Genomic DNA, 19,597 nt, shown 5'->3' on the forward strand with positions numbered 1-19,597 from the left:
TTTATCAACACTCCACCAGAAAACAAGAGACAATGTGTCAACAATATGATCTAGTTCTGGCTTCCACGAACTGATGTGATAAATGAATAACTGGAGTGCAGAAGAGGAGGTGATCCAGCACCACGCCCTTAAGAATGGGAAGAAGAAAGGACTAGTTGGGGAAAGGCAGCTGTCTGGGAAGGCTCTTAGAGGTGGTGAAAATTCCATAAGCCTTAAAAGATGAGGAGACCTTGTCAAATGAAAAGACAAGAGGTGGATTCCAGTCAAACAGAACAGGTCATGCAAAAACAGAGAAGATACATGTTTCAACCCAAACCAGAAAGTATTTTTAATCTCTTAATATGACTTAATGTGTTGGAGGGGTCTGTGTGTCATGTATACACATGCATTTGTGTTGATATTTTAGTACCATAATAAACTCTATGAGAATGAAAAACAACAACAACAACAACAACAGAGATGTTAGATTCTAGCTTGAGTTGGCCACATTAAAAACTTTATTTGACTATCTAGGGCATGAGGTGAGACAGAAAAGAAGGGGAGAGCCATGTTATCACATGAGGATATACAAGGCACTAAAGGGACACTCCAGATTGCTTGAGGCAGGTCTTGTATGCTAAGCTGAAGAAACTGAGTTTGCTTCTCTTGGAAAAGAGGAATAATTGAAACTTTTAAAAGAGGAATAACTGAAACTTTAAAGGTGAAAAAATTAATATAATCATAAAGATCATTTTGACATCAACATCTAAAATAGAGACAGAGTTATTAGTGACATGGAGTCTCATGAAAAGATTATTAATATAATCAAAGAGAGAGGTATACCTTTAGGGTACTTTATAACTCTGGAAATTGCTGTAACTTTGTGCTAGTGAGGTAGATATCATTTACCATTTTTGCGAATGGAGAAACCAATAGTGAGCTGAGGTGAACCACCTGTAGTCATTAAGAAATTAGACACCACTCTGAGAACTGCGCCTAAACCCTCCCATTTCTTTCCAACAACTTTGACCTCCTTTTTTTCTTAGCAGAAAGCCAATGCATAAGGAATAAATAATATTTATTAGACAATTCCAGTAGCTCATGCACTTTATGTTTTCAATGATGAAAAAATCAACAGCAATTAACTTTATATGGCAGGTTAGAAATATGCAAATAATAGGTAACAATAAGAGTAATTTAAATTTTCAATTTCTCTGTTAGTTTGTAAACAGCATTCCAAACTGAGATGGTCACAGGGAGTTGGGTGGTAGGGAACGCTGTTTTACATAAAACTTTTAAGGGAATCATAAAAGTGCTTCTAAAACTCCAAGGAGTCTAAGAGCAATATCATATTGTTGTGGGGGAGGAAATGTAGTAATAGAAATTTCAGAAATACTGTGGAAATTCCAGGCACAAGGAGTTAATTCCAAGACCGCCTGGGCTTTTTAAGGTCCACGTTTACAAGGCTATTAGAATTCTTTTCAAGGTACTTCAGTGCTCTACCTCCAAAATCAGATATAAACAGGTTTACATATCAATTCTGCCCCTACTCCTGGAATCTTGAAGAAATTATTTAGCATCACTTTCCTCATTTATGAATCAATGACAGCACTTACTTAATCAAAGGGTTGTTTTGAAGAGTAAATAATTTAATCCATGTCAACGATTTGGACCAGGGTCCAGCCAGAAGTGTGTGTTCAATACATTATAGCCATTATTATAATCACCTATTTAGAAATCATAGAATTGGAACAAGAAGGAACTTCAACGATTGCCTAAACAACCACTTGATTTTGCAACTGAAAAAAGTGAGCTCCAGACAGAAAGTATTTGCCCAAGGTCACATAGCCAGTCCATCACAGAGCCAGAACTCTAACCCAGATCATTTAGATTCTAGTCTGGTGTTCTTTCCACTAAAAGACATCAACTTCAGTGCTGCAAAATATACTGACATACTCTGAGCGTTTTTACAGCAGATGTGCAGGGGTTCTGTCTGGCGTAAGTGCGTGTCGCTGAAACTCAAGCGGTTTGGATGTGCCCAGGGGAATGGGTGGAATAACTAAGAGTAAGCCTCATACTTGGGCACAGATTGAAGAATCAAGCACAATTATAATGTGTACCTCTTTCTTTCACCTTTGGATTCTTGGGGACTTACAGATCTTTCCACATAGGAAGCTGACTTCTTTGAAAGACAGGTAATGTGAGACGCATGCCCTGAACTCCAGAGTGAATAGCAGCTGAAACAGCTGCTAGAGCCCCAGCCCTCTTGCTGAGCACCCTCTCCATCTCCAGGCTGACAGATAGCTGCTGGCAGCATCTGAGCTGTCAGCATCTTCACTCCTCTGGAATGAGCAAATAGTCGGGGCCCTGATCTGAGACGAGGAAAAACAACAGCATCATCACTAGCAACGCTGCCACTGACGCACATGCAGTAGCAGTTTGTGACAATGAAAAAGAGTCACAGAACTGACAGAGAAGGCCATATTTATATTAAATAACTGTGTGAATAAGTGCCTGGCTCATCTTTAGGAGAGAAGACAATCTCCCATGAGGACTTTGCTCCAGGAGTGCCAGTATCAACAGTAATCATTTTCAATAGAGAAAGCCTTAGCTCTCTTTCAACACTGGAAAAACAAATTATAGAAAATAATAGTATTACTTTAAATAGAAGAAGTATCACAATTCAATCGATATTTTCTGCTTAAAAATTCCACGTGTGACTAAAACAAGTCAGTTCTGATTCTGAATTTTATTATTAGGTGTTAAATTAGACTGCTAAATTAGATAATCTCTGCGGTCCCTTTCATTATGCATGATATTATAACACTGAGCATAATGGTTTAACATTTAATTGCATGTATATATCTCATTGTACTCCTCTATAACCCTTTATCAGCCCATAATAGGTAGGATTCCCCTTGTCCTAGAAATAGTCTTTCGGGACATATTCTATGAGCTCAGGCAATTTTAAAGAACTATTAAAAACTACATAGCCTCTTCATACACTGAGGAAACAATAGTTTTATCTACAGATCAAGACACGAGAAGAAATAGAGTAAGAGGAATTCCCTTCGTGGCTCAGCAGAAATGAATCTGAGTAGCATCTAAGAAGACGCAGGTTCAATCTCTGGCCTTGCTCAGTGGATTAAGGATGCAGTGTTGCCACGAGCTGTGGTGTAGGTTGCAGATGCGGCTCGGATCCTGCATTGCTGTAGCTGTGGTGTAGGTCACCAGCTGTAGCTCCCATTTGACCCCTATGCTGCAACCTCCACATGCCAAGGGTGCTGTCCTAAAAAGGCAAAAAAAAAAAAGAAAGAAAAAGAAATGGAGCAATAATATTTTATATAAACATTTTATAGCTTTGCAAATATTTTTGTATACCGTATTTTGCAAACCTTCACAAAACCCCCAAAAGTACATGTTTTCTCTTCTTTTCAGAAATTCTGCACATCAGAGAGTTAATAAAACTTCACCAAAACATACAGCTTAGCTATAACCCAAAACCAGGCTTTTGGATTTTAAAATCTCCATCACTAGTCTATGTCTGCCTCCTGAGGAGGGGATGGTATCCCCCAATTAAATGTGTGTGTGTGTGTATAGTCTTTTCAGGGCCACACCTGCAGCATATAGAGGTTCCCAGGCTAGGGATCAAATCGGACCTGAAGCCACCAGCCTACGCCACAGCCATAGCAATGCTGGATCCTTAACCCACTGAGGCCAGGGATCGAACCTGCGTCCTCATGGATTCTAGTCAGGTTCGTTTCCACTGAGCCACGAAGGAAACTCCCAAATGTATATTTTTAATAAAGAAATTATAATGTTGTTTATCAATGCAAACATGCAGCAAAAGAAGAAAAACAGTTCTGGAATGAAAAAGAGGAAATGTGGATGAGACTATGTCTTAGAATGGAGAGATGGAAATAGGATGGGGAATGGAATCTTACTGGAGTTAAATTTTCTGAAACCAAACATGGGGGAAAAAAATGCCAAGAAACTTGTCAAATAAGCATACATTATATTCTCCTCTATATTTTTTCTGTATGTTCAATACACTTTACTGAAGTTGTCTTCAGATAATACTCGATAAGTTACTTCATGTCTATTTTACTACACCTTATCACTCCCATCTATGCTTCCAATGAACATGTGCCTATCTTAACCTTTCCACATGCTTGTAGTGGCATATCTTGGTGTGGTTTTATTAGGTTCTATAGTTTCTGAGTTCAAGGAGTGTAGTAGTATAATGCTTAAGATAATTAGAAAATAAAAAACACTGAGAGATGATAACCATGAGTGATTAAGCAATTAAAGGTTAAAAGATATAGCCATGCAATAATTTGGATATTTTCTCCCTTTAAAGTATAACTGGAACAGGATAAAGTTATCCCACTAGCAAAAAAACTATTTTTGGGTAATGAATACATTACTATACTATTATTTATAATGTTCTATTTACTTGATTTTCATGAACTTGATTTTCCATGCAAAATATAAGGAATTTGGGGGATTTTCCTTTCCAACTATTCAATATTTTTATGTGAGGAGCTTATGATTCTTGAAAATTTTTTTAAAAAATGGGAAAAATTCCCCCAATAAGACACTGTCATTAGCAGAACAATTCTTTCCCTGAACAGAGGAAATATTTATTACCAGACTAAGATAAATCTTAAACATTGACAACTACAGCTATGATAACTGTAATGTGATGTGATATAATATTTCAGTCATGAAAAGAGTCTATAATATTGAGATGAAAGGACTGTTAGTTCATCTGGACTGATTATCACAAAATGCCAGATAATAGGTAGCTTATGAACAACAGAAATTTATTTCTCACGGTGCTGGGGACTGGAAGTTCAAGATCAAGGTGGCAGCACAGGGGAGTTCTGTTGAAAACCCTCTTCTTGATTCATTAACAGAACCTTTTCACTGTGTCCTTACCTGGTAGGAGGGGCAAGGGATCTCTGAGATTTCTTTCTTTTTTCCTTTTATTAAAGCATAGTTGATTTATAATGTTTCTTCAATTTAAGTTGTATAGTAAAGTGACCCAATCATACACAGTTCCCTGTGCTGTACAATTGGGCCTCGAAGCTCATCCACTTCAAATGTTCCAGGTTGCATCCACCAACCCCAAATTTCCCGTTCATCCCACTCCCTCTCCTCTCCCCCCCGGCAACCACAACTCTGCTCTCATGTCCTTGATCTGTTTCTGGTTTGGAGATAGGATCACCTGTGCCATATTTGAGATTCCACATATAAATCATATGGTATTTGCCTTTCTCTCTCTGACTTACTTTTGTAAAGGCACTAATTCTGTTCTAAGGGCTCTACCCTCAAGACCAAGGCACCTCCCTAAGGCCTCCCCTACTAAAGAGGGTTAGGATTTCAACATGAATTTTAGGGAGACACAAACATTCATACCATAGCAGAAACATTAGGCAGATTTCAATACTTTTTCTTTCTGCTACTGTTTCTTATGCTCTAAAGTGCTAAAAAGCAGAGGCAGTTTGTTGCAGTTTACAGAAAATTCAGTCTAATATCTATTTTGTTTACATCTCAAATACCTGCCTGTGACCCCTTTTTGTAATCAGGTTTTTGCTGCGGTCTTATTCTCACCACACTGCACAGTCACATTGTCAGATTCTGTTAGTATGTCCATTTACACAATCTATAATTCCTACTGGTCTGTAAACATTCTCCAATGTGAAACCTGTTCACAATGTCTGAGACAGATGATATGGCTAGAAATTGCGTCAATTCTTTCCACTTCTCCAGGCAGTGGCAACTTCACATTTAAATTTAATTAATTATCCTCCTCACCCATTATCAGCCCATTTTTCACCTCACACTTCTATCAAGAGTCTTCGAGTACTTTTCAAATATACGCTTTTCAGTCAAATGATGATCAAATACATCCCAAATCTGCCAAACCAATAATCCTTCCATTTCTATGTTAACAGCACCATTCTGCAATTACTGAGGATACAACCCGCCCTTGATTGTATTCCTGAAAACTCAGGCCCAGATGACTTGCACAGTCTTGGAGATGCTCACAGGATGAACTAGAGAGGTTCCTGAGAACCGGTAAAGAAGGGGGTGGGGAGGGAGGCAACCACTGTGGAAAGGGCACAGTTACCTAACTGGACCCTACTGGATCTTTCTTATGGGATGGAAGCCTTAATGGTCAAGGAAAAGGCAACAAAAACTGTCTCCCGTAGTTTGGGGTGAAAATTCTTCACAGCTGAAAGAAGAGAAGAGAAAATAACTGTCTACTTCTGGTTAAGGAGAGGGGAAAAAAAATCTGGACTTAAAATGAAAGCTGTAGTGCTGACTAAAGAACTTGTATACACAATGTATGCTAAGACTGAGACTCAGAATATGAAAGACTGTCCCATAACTCTCATCACTAGGGTAGCAATGACTAAGTAAAAATAAACTTTGAATATTGCTGGAGGAGCTATAAGAAACACACTTCTTTGAAGTACAGTATAAAAAGGAGTCCTGACATTTAGGGGGGAACTGATATCAAGACAAACACTCTGGGAAATCAGCCCAACTCAGAACACCAACCACCACTAGAAGAACTCAAAAGACGGTGGTGCCTGGAGGGTAGCCACAGTTATAACAGACCTGAAGCTCAGAACATCTCCACACTACGGTCCTAGTAGAAGAAAAGCATGCCAGTTTCTAAGAATAAAAACTACTATGATCCTCTATACCATTATAAAAAGGACCTCTGTTTTTTAACAAAAAAATAAGACATATACTTAGAAAAAAAAATGTACACTCCCAATTAATAAAGAATTAAGATTCAGATATAATGAAAGTTGTTGAAACTCTTTTACAGGGGATTTATTTATTTTTATTTTTATTTTTTTTTCCTTTTTAGGGCCACAGGTGCAGCATATGTAAGTTCCCAGGCCAGGGGTCGAATTGGAGCAACAGCTGCCAGCCTACACCACAGCCACAGCAACACAAGATCTGAACCCTGTCTGCAAACTATGCCACAACTCATGGCAACTCAGGTAACTGAGGACAGGGATTGAACCCACATCCTCATGGATCCTAGTTGGGTTTGTTACCTCTGATCATGACGGGAACTTCTCAACAGGAATTTAAAATAACAATGATTAACATGTTAAAAGTTCTGATGAAACAGATAGTATGCAAGTTCAGGTGTAATTTATTGAAAAAAATAAAAACTATGAGGAAGAATTAAATGGAAATTATATATTTTTATTTTTATTTTTTATGGTAATTTTCTATAGGTGATATGTGATAATACTGTTCACATTACAAGGATTATTTTAAAGTTTATTTTTGAAATAATTTTTAGGAAAACTAGTTGGACACTTTAAAGATAACTATAAAGTAATAGTGGTAAAGGAGATTTGTAGTACAAATCACTTGAAGTTTGTGAGTGAGAAGAAAATAAGAAGGAAGAGAACTGGGACGGAAAGAGCTTTGATAAATAATATTTTGCAGCATATTGCATGAACCTTGTAATAATCAATGATCTTTGGGTTTGGGAAAGATAAATTCTTCAGCTCTATACCATGATTGGCAATTAAATTTTTATGCACAATTGACCCTTGAGCAAAGCAAGGGTTGGGAGCCCTGAGCCTCTCTCACTGTCAAAAATCTGCATATAACTTAAAAGTTTGCCCTCCAGATCTGCAGTTCCACGTCCTCTGATTCAATCAACCACTGATCTGATCTTTGAGCACTACAGCATATTTTTATTGAAAAATTTGCAATTAAGTGGATTCATGCAATTGAAACCCAGGTTGTTCACGGGTTAACTGCATATGAATCATAAGACCTGCTTTTGAATGGAATCGTAATATGTCTCTGCCATATATGTCACTTGACATAAGGATTATTTTGAGCTCAAGGCAATTGAGAAGAAGCAAATACAATAAAAACCCTTTGCCTTTCCCCTCTCTGCTTGAAAGACAGGTGTAAAATTTCTTCTATGAAGGTGTCCTCCTGCCCAATACCAGGAAGGGGAGAATGAATCTTATCACCATAGACAGCACAGAGGATTCTGGATAAACAGGGCCTTATTAAATAACCTTTATCTTTCATTAGTTTCCTCCCACAGAATTACTTCCCCACCATTTACTGCCATTAAAAGCCTGAACTCCTTTTCCTTTGTCTCATCATTTCTCCACAAGTTTATTGCTCTTTGTCTTTCTTAGTTTTTTTGGTTTTTGCTTTTTAGGGCCGCACCTGTGGCATATGAAGTTCCCAGGCTAGGGGTCCAATCTGACCTACAGCTGCTGGCCTACACCACAGCCATGGCAACATCAGATCCAATCTGCTTCTGTGACCTCCACCACATCTCAAGGCAATGCCAGATCCTTAACCCACTGAGCAAGGCCAGGGATCAAACCCACAACCTCATGTGCCTAGCCTGATTCCTTTCCAATGCACCACAATGAGAACTCCTATTACTCTTTGTTAAAATGCTATATGAGCCCCTGGTTCTAACCACTTCTCAGTCTCTTCACTATTTTTCTGTTAAGAACTCTACATGCATACTAATAAATTATTTCTCCTGTTAATCTGTCACTTATCCTTTTAATTTGCAGATCCCAGACACAGAACTTGAGAGGGTGGAGAAAAACATTTTCATAAACTTTCATGAAATCTAACTTGCCATGCATGCTCTTAAACTGCCGTTCAATTTATTACTGTAAAAAGAAAATTTTTTTCTATTTCTCCAGAATGAAAAAATAGAAATTACCATAGGGCAAAGACAATTCTTTCCTGAGTATAGCAAGTAACTTGGGGTTGACTCACCCTTAGAAATGAGAATCTAAGGCTTCTTTGGTCTGATGGGCCTGACATGGGAGGTAGATAAGAATCTAATGATCCCAGCTTCCTCTCCCTGAAGCTGACTCCAGAAAAACAGGAATCTACTTTAATCAATACAGAAAGGAGATTTTACCTTGAAAATACCAGCTCCACAAGAATGTAGCGCTAAAGGTGACAATGTGCTTTGCTTGGTCATTTTTTGAAGGTAACGGCACTTGGAGGATGACCATTTAACACTTTTGTTATTTATTTAAGCAGTAAATTGAGAGGTGAGTACCCTGACTTCCTGAAAACTTTAAATTAACCTCCTAGTGGCTCTATAAGCAAAAGAAATAGAATGAACAATAGCCAGAAGGCTGAGTCATCCTGCAGAGAAAGCTTTCAAATGTAGTGTATTGGCCTTATTTTCCACTTTAAGAGCTGGTAGTCTGGAGGGAAAAAAAGATGAATGTAAGGGGAAAAAAAAGATGTATAAAGCTTTTATACTGTTGTTTTCATAACTTATCTGAAAGAGGAAGACATCTAAATCATATGTATTGTCCACACTTGGGCATTAATATCAACAAGTTAATGTATCGTGCTTTTGTTTGCATTTCTATTCTCAAATGCAAGGGCTCAACTAAGTGGCTTCTTTCTGTTTTTATTCATGTTTTCAGACCATGAAAGTGATTGCTGGATCTATCTTCTAGAGGCATTTAAATTTTATGAAATCCAAACATGTTGGAGAAAAGTAAACACACTTGTATTGACTAAGGATAATGACCAAGTACAGAGTTCTGACTTGAAAATTTTAAAATGCGCTTTATAGTATCAAAATCTGTTCATATATTTGACATTTCATTTAATCTTCACAAACCTGTGAGGTAGATTATAATTATAGCTATAGCTATAATTCTTATTTGATAAATGGAGAACCCGCAATACTGAATTATTTTGTCACATTTTAGCAAAGGGTATATCTGATTATAAACAATGGATCCACTGGCTTGGAAGACTGTTAAGTAACTATTTTGTGCCATATGTGATGCTGGGTGGTAGTGGAGCAAGAAAACTAACACAGAGAGTCAATATTAAGGAGAAACAGAATAGTGAGGAGTCTGACAACAAATGATTAAAATACAGTTTTGTTGTCACCAAGAAAGTATATCCAGAATGCTACGAAAATATACTAAAAACAAAACCACATAAGGCAACTAATCCAGTTAAGCTCTGGGGTGCGTGGGTGGGTAGGTAGGTGTATGTGTTATAAAAGGCTATCAAAAGGTAGATAATCAAAATTTTAAGGACTGATGAAGTTAGTTAGGTCAAGGACTGCACAGGGCAATCAAGGCAGCGGCATTATTGCATAACATGGAAGAGATTTCTGCACAATCATGGAACTATGGAATCCACAAGTGGTGCAGGATGGCTGGAACATAGGGTACAAGAGAATGGTAACTAGTGAAACCACAGATGTGAGCAGCCAGATGGTGAACAAATTTCATATTTTATTTTTTTTGCTTTTTAAGGCTGCAACCGCAGCATATGGAGGTTCCCAGGCTAGGGGTTTCATAGGAGCTACAGCTGCAGCCTATACCACAGCCATAGCAACGCCAGATCCAAGCCACGTTGGCCACCTATAGCACAGCTCACAGCAACGCCGGATCCTTAACCCACTGAGCGAGGCCAGGGATCAAACCCACAACCTCATGGTTCCTAGTTGGATTCCTTTCCACTGCACCTGACGAGAACTCCAAAAATTTTGATATTTTAGTAGGTGTATGACATTCTTAGGTTTGTTTTAAATACATGCACACACTTACATACTGCCAGCAGTTGGGAAAAGAGTTTAAGGAAGGGTAAGACTACATGTAAATCAATTAAACTGGAACACACCCTCATACCATGCACAAAAAAAAACCCTCAAAATGACTTAAGGACTTAAACATAAGACACCATCAAATTTCTAGAAGAGAACATAGGCAAAACATTCTCTGACATCAACCCATACAAATGTTTACTCAGGTCAGTCTCCAAAGACAACAGAAATAAAAGCAAAAATAAACCAATAGGACCTAATCAAACTGATAAGCTTTTACACAGCAAAGGAAACCATAAAAAAAAAAAAAAGACAGCATACATTGCAAGTGACAAGAACTTAATCTCATATGCAAACAACTTATACAACTCAATAGCAAAAAAGCCAACAACCCAAATGAAAAATGGGAAAAGACCTGAATAGATTCTTCTCCAAAGAAGATATACAGGTACATGAAAAAATGCCTAACATCACTGATTACTAGAGAAATGCAAATCAAAACTACAATGAAGTACCATCTCATTCCAGTCAGAATGGTCATCATTAATAAGTCCACAAATACCAAATGCTGGAGGGGATGTGGAGAAAAGGGAACCCTCCTGCACTGTTGGTGGGAATATAAATTGGTACAGCCACTATGGAAAACAGTATGGAGGTACCTTAGAAAACTATGTACAGAACTACCATATGACCCAGCAATCCCACTCTTGGGCATATATACAGACAAAACTTTCACTGAAAAAGATACACGCACCTGTATGTTCACTGCAGCACTATGCACAATAGCCAAGATATGGAAACAACCTAAATGCCCATCAAGAGATGAATGGATTAAGGAACTCTATTATATATACACAGTGGAATACTACTCAGGCATAAAAAAGAACAGAACAATACCATTTGCAGCAACATGGTGGAACTAGAGTCTCTCATACTAATTGAAGTCAGAAAGAGAAAGAAAAATAACACGTGACATCACTTATTTCTGGAATCTAATATACGGCACAAATGAAACTTTTCACAGAAAAGAAAATCATGGACTTGGAGAAGAGACTTATGATTGCCAAGGGAGGGAGGAGTGAATGCAATGGACTGGGAATTTTGGGTTAATAGATGCAAACTACTGCCTTTGGAATGGATAAGCAATGGGATCCTGCTCTATAGCACTGGGAACTATATCTAGTCATTTATGATGGAGCATGATGGAGGAGAACATGAGAAAAAGAATGTATATATGTATGTGTGACTGGGTCACCTTGCTGTACAGTAGAAAATTGATAGAATACTGTAAACCGTCTATAATGGAAAAAAAAATAAAAATCATTAACGAAAAAAAAGAGGGGTAAGACTGGAGGCATGTGAATTAATTAGGACGCTGAGGCCGTTCAGGGTCTCAACTGAGAGCAATGGAGATGCTGAGAAGACAGTCTAGGAAGGCAGATTCAGAGCATAGGACACTCCAAGTTTTCAGACTTGAGCCTCTAAAGATATGAAAGGTTGACAGAGTTCAATTTTGGTTTTTTTTTTTTTTTTTTTTTTTTTTTTGTCTTTTTGCCATTTCTTGGGCCGCTCCCACGGCATATGGGAGGTTCCTAGGCTAGGGGTCTAATCGGAGCTGTAGTCGCTGGCCTACACCAGAGCCACAGCAGCGCAGGATCAGAGCCGCATGTGCAACCCACACCACAGCTCATGGCAACGCCAGATCATCAACCCACTGAGCAAGGCCAGGGATCGAACCCGCAACCTCATGGTTCCTAGTCGGAGTTGTTAACCACTGCGCCACGACGGAAACTCCCAGAATTCAATTTTGGATATGTTAATTTTGAGTGTTCAAAGGAACATTCAAGTAGAGTTGTATATAGAATTCTAGAGGCCAGAATCCTGCCCTAAAATTGTATTTTAGCTCTGTCAATGTTTTTGTAAGCATGCACTGAGGAATAAATTCATCAGACAGAGTATTAAAAGTAAAAACAGAAATTATCTGAAGGTTAGTCTCTGGGAAAGAAAACTGAAACCTGAGAGACAGAGATTTTGTGGGGGCAAAAAACAAGACAAAACAGGAAAACTAACAACAACAAAAAAAGCCCCAGACAGTTTTGAGTAGGTTGGAACAGTCAAAGGGACCGGTACTGTAGAGAAGTTAAGTCACTCTTGCTCAAAGGTACAATGATGATTCTAGGGAAAGCACTTTTAGTAAGATAGCACAGATAGAAGTGTGTATCAAGATTGATTTGGGCATGGGCCATGGCCACAGGTGACAAAATGAAAACTGCTGGCATAGACAACTCTGGAACGTTGGATGTGAAGGAAAGAATGAAATTCACCAATACAAATGAAAATATAGGGTTAATCAGGACCCCGATATTTTAAGTCCAAATTCCTGTATCTGACTACCGCTTCCTATTTTTTGACAAAAAACATGATTTTTATAAGCTATTCAGATTGTTTTCTTCTGAGAAGATTACTTCAGCTGGTGAGAATTTGATAATAATGAGGTGACCCAGGCTTGAACTTTTTCTTGACACTTGTTGATAGCCCTGTAAACATGCACTTTTTGACTAAAAAGAGAAAATGAGGAGTAGTGGGAGGCTCAGAAACCTCATTACTGTCCTTTGCGAACTATAGGTCACAGCTCAGTAATATCTACTTTACATGAAAGTATAAGCTCTTAATGATGGCAGAAATAGCTTGGGTCTTCAAAGATTCTGTAAAGACCAGTGCTGTGTGGTATTCCTTGGTTTCTAAGCAGAACTTGAGCAGAAGCAACCTCCTTCCTGCTCCAGTTTTCATAATGACAGAGCTGGTCTAAGTAATACCATTAGGTATTCATTGGTACCCTCTTATCATGTGTTGCCCAATTCCATTTGCTGCTTGATCACAACACCTATCCTAAAAGTCTCCTTCAGACATATTTACTAAACTATTCTTTTATGCCAGGCATAAAAGTGCTCTGAGACCTTAAGGACTGGAAGCACTCCAGCCTGTGGGAGCTTGTGATTTAGTAACAAGAGAGGAGAGTTGTAGTGCACTTGGCTTGGAATATCTTCCCCTCCCTTAGCTGTGCTGGAACTCCTATCCATCCTTCCAGTCTGTATTCAGGCATCGCTTCTTCCTGGGGCCTTTAATGATAAGGCCAGCAGTGGGAGTCACCCTTCTTCTGCTCTCCCATAGTACCCTTGACATATTCCTATAAGAAGCCTTGCCTTGTCCTACCCACAGGAACTGTTAATTGTCCAGCAACCCTGTTAAACTATGGTCTCCGTGGGGCAGGAATTTTCTTATTGATGTTTCTTTCCTTAAAGCCCAACCTCGTTCACTTGAGTTCCTGATATAAGATTGGGTGTTGACTAGACTTATTGTAGTGATCATTCCACAATACACACAAATATTGAATCGTTATGTTGTACACCTGAAACTAGTATTTGCCAATTATAATCTCAAAAAAAGACTCTTAAAAATCTGTCATGAATATAAATGACTATAAAACAGTGAAGAATTTATCATGAAAGAATTGTAAATAGAGTTCTATACATGGTCAAAGAATGAGGTAACATTTGACCCAAGCCTGGAAGAATCACTAAGTTTGAATGTGCAGAAATGGAGTGAGGGAGGTATTCCATGTAAAGGAATTAGCCTGAACAAAAGCAAAAACGTCACTGGAGGTTTCAGTAGCATGTAAAGGAAGCTCAAGGGACAAGCTTTGGAAGAAAGCTTAGAATCCAAATCTGGAGTCAGAATTCTGCTCATCCATAAACATATTCAAGTATAAATTCATCTCTACAGCTATGAAAACAGGAAAGTCTTTACATTATTATAATAATGATAGGACCCAGCTTTGCTCTTAATACACATTGATCTTCATGTGGAGCTCCTGGGGGACTCTTTTAATTTATGGACTTGGGTTCAGAGATGACCCACTGAAGGATGGGTATGTCAAGTCAGGAAGTCAGGACGTTTCCATCAGGGAGATTACATAACTTCAAGACAGTTGGCAGTCATAGTCCAGAGGATGGGTACTGGTTAGCAGTTGAAAGAAATCTTCCAATTTAAAAAATGAGGGCCAGTGAGTACTGGCTATCTCACAGGCAAGAGCACCAATCATCTTTAGGACTGTTCACAGGCAACAATTAAAAGACTGACTCTGAAAGGGTAGTGGAGGTAAAGGACATGGCTTGTGTTACTGATACCTGGAATGTTTCCAATACTTCTTGCTTCAGGGATCCCATCTGATCTTGGCCACTTGATCAAATGGGATCAGGATCAACCCTGCCTCTGATCTCTAAGGAGGCCTTTCAGGTGCTGAGTCACTTTTGTTTTAAGTGGTGGCTACATGGCCAGTAGTTTGCTCTAAATAAGCTGGGAAGTATCATTTTGAGCTGATGCCCATATAGTCTCAAGAAGACCTTGGATTTTTGTTCTTATAAAAGGTCCATCCATTTTTAGTTGACTGTGCTTGAATGGCATGCAAATGTAAGCAGTTTCTTTGGTGGGGCCAATATAAAAATATTATGAATATTCATCTGAAATTTGCTTAAAATACTGTCAGGGAAAAAATACAGCAGTATAAATGAAACAAGAATGTCAGTGTTAGTAAATGTTGGTATTAAGAATGTACATGTTGATATTATAATATGTACCTATGGTGGTTTAATATACTATCTTTTTTGTGTACATTTAAACATTTCAAAGGAATAATGGAATAAAGGAATAAGTAAATAAATGGAATAAAGAAATAAAGGAATAAAGCAATAACGGAATGTTGGACTTCATCAAACAATTCATATTATGGTGTGGTTTCTCCAACACATTGGTGACACATCACTAGCTGCTAAGTTCTGGACAGTCACTGAACACTCAGCGTGCCTGGCTAAAAGAAAGCAAAGTCTACACTCCTCTGTGAAGGAGCACGAAGGAAAGCTGGTCTAAAGATGGACACCAAGTGCCAGTAACAGATGTGATTTGTTAAGTCACTATTATGATACAGGTCAGTGTTGGAACAACAGCAGACACTTTTCTGTATAGAACGGACAAACTGCACTGAAGTACTAAGTAGTAGGGACCTATTTTTTTTTAAGTAGTCAGATCAGGTTGTTGAACTGAGAAACAATGTAGTATAAAACATCCCTGGCTGAATTAAGTCTTTTATATGGAGACTGATTCATTTCTCTACTCCTGGAAAGTGGTGTTGTTTCAATTGCATGACTGTGCTAAGTTTTAGAATTAGAGTCCTTTCTCAGCAATGCCCCTGGCCAAATGTAATAACGTCCATCAAGAGGGGTCAAGTGATTTCATCCAACCAGCCTGTCCTCTTACTAGTGCTGGATTTAAGGAACTCAGAAGGTCTAAATCATTTATACAGTCAAACAAAAGAATGGCAAGGCAGTCCAGATAAAAATGGCTGGTTACAGCTTAAAAGCCCCAACATAGAAGTTCTTCTAAAACGCCTCCCTCCAGAGTGAGGAACACAAAATGGAGCCTGACATGAACAGTGGGAAATGAAAGAGTCTGGGCTGAGAACTTGGCCTTAGGTCTGCTCTGATTTCTTACTGAGATGGTCCATAAATTTCTCTTAAGTCTGTTCTGGATCTCCGCGGAGGCTGTAATCTGTATTTGGTTGTATGTGTTGACCCCTGTAGAAGTTCTCCTGATAGATCTTCCCTGGGTTCTGTTGAAACAGGCCTCTCTTCCCTGCCTTCTAGTAGCTTTATTTTAGTTGACCGCTCATTTTTTGGTTTGTTTTTACCCTGGGGTGAATCCACTCTTTAGGAATATCCAGATGATTCCCTGACTTCTGGGCTTTAGTGGTCTGGACAATCTACAGATATGACAGTTCATGAATACCACAACTACTCAGGCAGGAAGCATTTCAGTGTGATCAGTGACCTGTTCATTCTGAGGCTGTGATGTCTGACAGCCAGTATCATCACCTGATCATCAGCTTTCTTGGTGATCTGCTTGTTATCACCAGAAGGAGGTTCTACCACTAGGATGACCTATTAAAACTCTCATCCATTCCTTACCACCACAAGACTAAAATGCAGCATGGCTATTGTGGATATCAGCGGCTCTACCATGGCACAGGAACACACACTGCCAGCAATACACTTATTAGGGAAACTTTCAAGCAAGTAAAGAAGCTGGATATATGTTACCCTCCACATCTTCACCATCCCAGAGTGAGGAGTGGCTAAGCCAGGCACAGCTGGACTCATGTGAAGTGTGCTCCAGGAGAAGGACCCTGCTTTCACTCCTCTATGTATTTATAAGTTAGATGGGAGGAGTGAAGCAGTCCTTGGTCGACTAGGTATCAATGGGAGCTTCCTGGCTGGGAATAAGACCTTTTCATGCCTGAGTGTAGGCAGAGGAGTTTGTATACTAATGCTCTATCAGCTAAGGACCTTGGAGTCCCCAAAATGAACTCAATCCTGAAAGATTCAGCTCTCAATGCTGAAAGACCTCATTGTTAAGCTTCCAGGAAGAAAAAGCAGAGAAGCCAAAAGGACCACGGGAGACAAAGTATTTGTATAGCCTCACATATTATATGCCATTTCCATCTGTTTTTCTACCTCCTGTCTCCTTAGATGTTTTTTACAAAATTGTCTTCATATGCTTTATATACACATAACATGGCGGCGGTGGGGGGGGGGGGGCTTGTTAGAAATTACCATGTCTAAGTCCCATCTGAATCCTACTACATCTGACTATAGAAGGATAGAACCCAGAAATCTGCTATTTTAACAGGCTTCTCAAGGGGTGCTTAAGGACACCAAAGTTTGAGGAGTCTCTATTCCAGATCAGTGTTTCTTCAGTCTGTCTGATCACCTGGGACTCTTGTTCAAAAGAAAGATTCTTGTGTGTCATTGGAGACCAACTGAATCAGATCCTCCAAGGGAGTTTCAATTAAAAAAAAAAAAAAAAAAGGACTATATCTAATCCATGCATTAATTCTAGCCCAGTGCTCATTACACAGTAAGTATTTTTTTTAAATTACATGGAAACATCATTGTCAAAGTATTTTAAAACATTTAAGAGATAGCAAAAAAGAAAAAAAAAAAGAACCAAAGTGTAAATTTTTTTTTCAAGTAATGGAAAATTACTTTCCCAGGAGAAGCAGCCTGAAAGAAAGTAGAATCAAAATACTACTGATCTTAGGAGTTTAAAAAAAAAAAAAAGAGATAATTTCAAGGATAAAGGTATGAACAGCATCATACACTTGGAGAGACCAGGTAAGATAGTGGAAGAGAGTATATCATTGTCTCTGTGAACAGAAAGTTTCCTGAATTCTGAGAGTTAATTTGAATCACAAGTTGGGGGGAGGTTCAAAGCATTCTTTGCTGAGAGGCCAGCAAATGCTGAATGAGTGAGGGAACTGCTGTAATTTATTCTATCATGGGGTGGTGATATTCTAGCATATGGTGACAAGAGGAAGGAGAAAGATAGGAGAAACAATAATTTCCACAGGAACAAATGGAAGAAAATGATTTATTTATGATAACATGAGAATATGTGTAGATCAAGGGGAAAAGGTCTATGGAGCGAAAAAATTTGGAGGCATAAGTTAAATGTAGTTGGGAAAAATGGATTAGATTTAGGAAATTGAAGAATTTTTTCTGACTTTTTTTTTTTTTTTAGACTTTCCTAGGGCCGCTCCTGTGGCATATGGAGATTCCCAGGCTAAGGGTCCAATTAGAGATATAGCCACTGGCCTATGCCACAGCCACAGCAAAGAGGGATCCAAGCCGTGTCTGCAACTTACACCACAGCTCATGGCAAAGCCAGATCCTTAACCCACTGAGCAAGGCCAGGGATCAAACCTGCAACTCCATGGCTCCTAGTCGGATTTGTCAACCACTGCGCCACGAGGGGAACTCCTGGAAATTGAAGAATTTTTAAGACTAGAAAATGTCTCCTGTTTATTATTCTAGGACTTTTCCCATAATCCCCCAGGTGAAACCCTGGCATGGTTCTGTGAACCCCATTAGGCCTTAGGCCAAAGCCTACATTTATGTAACTGAGGTGGAATTTCATGACCTTTATCTCTAAAGGTTAATATACTCAGGTATCATCCATCATTCCACCACTAAATAATATTATGAAAGATGAATCCAAGCTTTACCCTAAATTTTATTCCTTGCTTATGTCAGCAACTACTTGGCCTTCACAGGACAGCAGTCAGGAGAAAAGAAATAAAGCCTTTCAAGTATGAGACTGAACCGGGACCATTTTGGTCAAAATTTCTACATAGAACACTTAAGCACGGTTTTCCAGAAGAAAGGGTCTTTAAATTTGAAACCTGAAGAATTAGTCAATAAAGGGAGGCAGGATTGCTATAGAAAGTGGCATGGTAAATGCGGTTGCCCAGTGGGAATACAGTGGTTTTGAATAAGCAGAAGTCCAGTGTGGCTGTCATAAGTTATAACGGCAGTGGTGCTTGATGAGGCAAAGGAGAAGATGAAGAACCAGAAGACTCCTATCAGCCATAAAAGGGATTTGGGGACCTTATCCTTAGAGCAATGGCAAAGCACCGGATGATTTTTAGCAAGCTCCTGAAGGTTTTGATTTGTATTTTTAGAACAATATTACTTGGGTTGTAATATAAAACACTGACTGAAGAGAACTGTAGCTCAAGTCAGGGAACCTTGTAGGGTTCTACCGGTAAAATTCAAGTGAGGGAACATGAGGCCTGAATTCCTTTAGTGAGAGTAGGGTAGAGAAATGTTAATCAATTAGAGAGAGAGAGTTGACAGAGGAGGCATTATCCTTCTCTTTAAGAATGAACCTGCCTTTCCTATAGGAGGGAAGGAACTTTCCACCCACACGGCCAGTGTCTCCTCTCCCAACTTTCCAATTTCTTCCTAAGAGGGGTAGGAATGGCTAACATTATCTGTCAAAGTCCAAGATATCAAATAAACCACATTTATTGTTTAAAGTCATTATGCCTTAATGAAACAGAGCCATGATGTGTCTTCCTCTTTCACTTTCTGCATTCATGAGATAAGA

The 19,597-nt window shown here is 38.9% G+C and overlaps 1 long non-coding RNA gene across 2 annotated transcripts in view; it reads right to left on the reverse strand.

Moving 5' to 3' along the window:
- Nucleotides 1–462: 462 nt before the first annotated feature.
- The window catches only part of LOC146394922 (uncharacterized), a 247,917-nt gene continuing 228,782 nt past the window's right edge, over nt 463–19,597 (reverse strand). For both annotated transcript variants that reach the window (XR_014833711.1, XR_014833712.1), the window contains one exon: nt 463–3,268. This is a non-coding gene — a long non-coding RNA (uncharacterized LOC146394922). The remainder of the gene's footprint in view (nt 3,269–19,597) is intronic.

The sequence above is a fragment of the Sus scrofa genome, chromosome 18 (genome assembly GCF_054392235.1).
Source record: "Sus scrofa isolate SSC_HxYL_T2T_F1_AM1 chromosome 18, Sscrofa_HxYL_maternal_Yorkshire_Landrace_v2.0, whole genome shotgun sequence".
NCBI classification, from domain to species: Eukaryota; Metazoa; Chordata; class Mammalia; order Artiodactyla; family Suidae; genus Sus; species Sus scrofa.